Source organism: Bidens hawaiensis, unplaced genomic scaffold (assembly GCF_021521415.1).
Source record: "Bidens hawaiensis isolate Kalapana, Puna unplaced genomic scaffold, B.hawaiensis_p1.1 tig00000097_1, whole genome shotgun sequence".
Taxonomy (NCBI): Eukaryota; Viridiplantae; Streptophyta; class Magnoliopsida; order Asterales; family Asteraceae; genus Bidens; species Bidens hawaiensis.
In genome coordinates, this window is record NW_027491017.1 from 421,485 (window position 1) to 425,256 (window position 3,772).

A 3,772-nucleotide genomic window follows, 5' to 3' on the forward strand; every position below is an offset into this window, starting at 1 on the left:
CAATCCCAACTAACTTCGTTTTCGTACATAAATCCGGATAAGCGATACCTCTTCAGTGCAGGAGCTTCGAGTTCCGGGACTACACGGTGGTGGCGATATGGTAGGTATCTGCGGTCCTTTCCCGTGAGCATGAGTCATCGGATCGGATGATGATGATGATGATGATGGCGGCGTCGACATTTCTACAGGTAAGCCGTGTATGCGCGCGTACGAGTGAATGGGGTAAAGAGATAAGATAACAAAGACTACACAAATCTATGCAGTGCGTATCATTATAACTAATGGGTCGTCGCGGTTATGGTCTAGTATGCATGCAATTTCCTAGTTCGCTATAACCAATGGCTATGATACCAATCTGTCACACCCTCAAAATCCACTAATGGAGTTATACCGTCAGAGGGTGTGAAATAACAGGATCGGAATCATCAGTTATAATCAAACCATAAAAACGTTTAAATGAAAATAAGTGCGGAAGCGTAAAAACCATAAAATAAATGTTGCGCCATGCAGGACGACTTAAACCAAATGATAACAGTTTTAAAAATAGTTTGCATAACAAAAGCGTTTCAAGCAATGCATGATCCTATACCGCGCGCCCGCCTCGGCTACCTGAGAATAACATACTAAAAGTGTCAACACGAGGTTGGTGAGTTCACAAGTTTATATAAAATAAAGCGTTTTGCGTTTTGCGTTCAGCGTTTTGCGTTCAGCGTTTTGCGTTACCAGATAGTGTTAAATCAATTATATATCGATAGGTAGCTAGCCTATACAACAAGTATTACTAAGTGTTCGACACCGAAGCTGACTGTTTATCAAGTGCCTTATCACCAGGTCATCCAGACCATGGTACGTGTTAGCCAAAATTACAACCGCTCGACCTCCAGTCGAGTTTAGCGTTGGGTGGGGTTTGTCAAACCCAGTAGTACTACTCAACAGTGACTCGCTATTCCAAATATTAACCGGTTCGATGTGTAGGACTTCAATTGTTTCGTTTGCCACTTAGCCTTTACAAGTGATATATAATTTACTAACAAAATCTTAAATGCGTTTTTCGGAGTATGTTATCTCCCCCAAGTGAAAAGCGTTTAAAACAGTTTAAAGGGGTAAGTGAAACTCACTGTTTGCGAAGAATTCCCAAAATAAATCACCAAGTGACGCGCGTCACAGAAAACTCTCTCTAGCGTTCTAAAACAACAAGGAGATATTCTAAGTATCGGAACAAATATCGAGTCTCTAGACCCGGCACATAATTCCTAAGCACAAGATACGTTTCGTGTTCGTTTGTGAATCGTGTGTGACTTAACAAGTACATTTGTGATACGATACATGTGTGAACAATTATTTACGTGTCATGTATTAATAATGTACATCACTAGCAATTACTCCCCGTGAGGGCAATTTGGTCACACATAACAATTTACTAGCAATTATTCCCCGCGAGGGCATTTTGGTCAAAACATGACAAATCAATTAGCAACTACCATGTTTCATGCAACTTTTACAAAATTCAGCAACTAGTTTCTTAACGACAGAATTCTACTTGAAAAACTAGTCTATTCCACTGATCATAGCATCTCAATTAATTTACCAAAACTCATCACAAAAGCATGTATGTGTTTGGTTTCCAGAACATATTTTGTTGTATTTTTATTCCATATATATTTTTCACAATGATCAATTCACCACAGCAAACTCATAACAGTCAAATTTATGCGCAACAGAATGTTATTTGAATTTCCCGTTAAACGAAAAATCCAACAAATGCAAGACCGCTTGGGTTAGGTTCCTAACTCAACAAGTCAACTTCCAGAAGTGGAACCAACCCAATAGGTCTCGTAGTTCATGAGATATAACATTTACAAAACAACCTAACAGCAGGTCTAACAACTCAGCTTTGCACAACGTTTTTGTAAAATCATAAAGGTTAACTTTTACACGTCCAAAAATTGCAAATTTATATTCTTTAGAAACTAGACTCAACCTAGTTTACTGTAGTATCAATAATCTCAACCAATTTACACATTTACACCCCGTTACAGTCAATTGAACATCAGCAACACAATCTGTCCAGAAACTGTTTGCAGCAAAACTCAACATATTAACCATCTATAGACCACAAATCATTCATATAACATTCTAGACACTATAACCACTATCCATGCATATCAATTTCACCATACATACATGGTTAGGGTTTTATTTGATCTCAAACTCAAAGACACAACAATTAACATGTAATAATATCAATTCTAGTTATCATATCACAATCAATCCATCATCAAATCAAGATAAAACATATGAACACATATACATATGAAAATCGGACCTAGGGTTTATAATTATACCTTCAAAAACACCAATACAAGCAAGAGGAAGGTTTCTGCTAGAACGGATGTAGGATGCTTCAATTGTGAAAAACCAAGATCAAAACCAAGTGATATGTGTGTGTATGTGAGCCGATTGTGAGGAGAGCAATGGGGAGGGGGGCTGCCGTCGACTTAGGTGAGGGAAAGAGAGAGGAGAGGTTAGGGTTTATATTTATTAATAATAATAACATGTTACACTTTAGTCCCTCAACTTCTAGTTTGTACTTTTCTAGCTTAATTAACTAGTTCTAGCACATTGAGTTAACGTTTATAACAATGTTATCACATAACACATAAGTCTAACACATAATTATCACATAATTATTGTTTTGACGTTTTTCGTTTATTCCCCAATTGTTTGCGTCAACTCGTTTGCGTTTCGGTGCAATTCCGAAAGACTACACATGTAGTAAGTGTCAAGCGTCATTTAAACCCTAGTTTAAATGTAATGAGGTGTGCGTTATAGATTCAATGATCTAAAGTTTGAATTGACGGAGTTGAGTTAACGGAGTTAACCTGAAATTGACGATTGTCACAGATTCAGTTCTCAAGCAATCCTTTATTTCAAATAAGCCTTTGTCATTTTACTTGATTTTTCTTTTAACAATCCTTAATTGACTAAATCGAGCAAGCTTTGAGAAAGTGGAACATCTCTAGAAAACCTTTTTAACTCAAATAAACTTTTCCGAGCAAGGTTTGATAGATGACCTTTTCCGAGTAAGGTATCATAAAGGGACTTAAAAACAAATTTCAAAAGAAAATTTTTTTTAATCGTACTGTTTGACAACTATTAACTCACTAAACGACAAAATGCATTTAAAACCCACTTTCAAAAGGTATATAAGAGGGAAAGAGAGAGATTTTTCTACATTATTTTCCCTCTCTCTCTCTCTCATTCCACTGATTGCTCTCGAAAGAAACCTAACCGACTTATCGCATTCATCGTAATCCTAACCCTAATTTATCAGCCCTCACAATCCGACTAGGTAAGCTTTAATTAAACGTTTCCCGACCACGATTAAGTGCTAGGGCTATGATTATTCATGTTTACTAAAATCTCTGTTTTATGTGTAGGTTATAAACTTGTCGAAGAACAGGTTCTTAATGACATTTCTCTCTTTCTTCTTCAAATTTATAATTTGAAATTAGTTAAAGATGTGAACTTTATGGCTAATTTCTACTTTGAATGTGTTTGATTAAGTTTTTCAAATATAGCGGATGATAACCCTCCAAGATATATCTTTGAGCACAAGCACAACATGTGTGCCTTGTTGCATGTCACTCCAACTAATGAGGAGGTTGTTGTGATAATAAGATGGCTTCAACGGTCCAACATCAATTTTGCTTTGACAGAATGCCCTACTATCTACAGAAATCATTCACTTGATTTTTGGCAATCGGCGAGA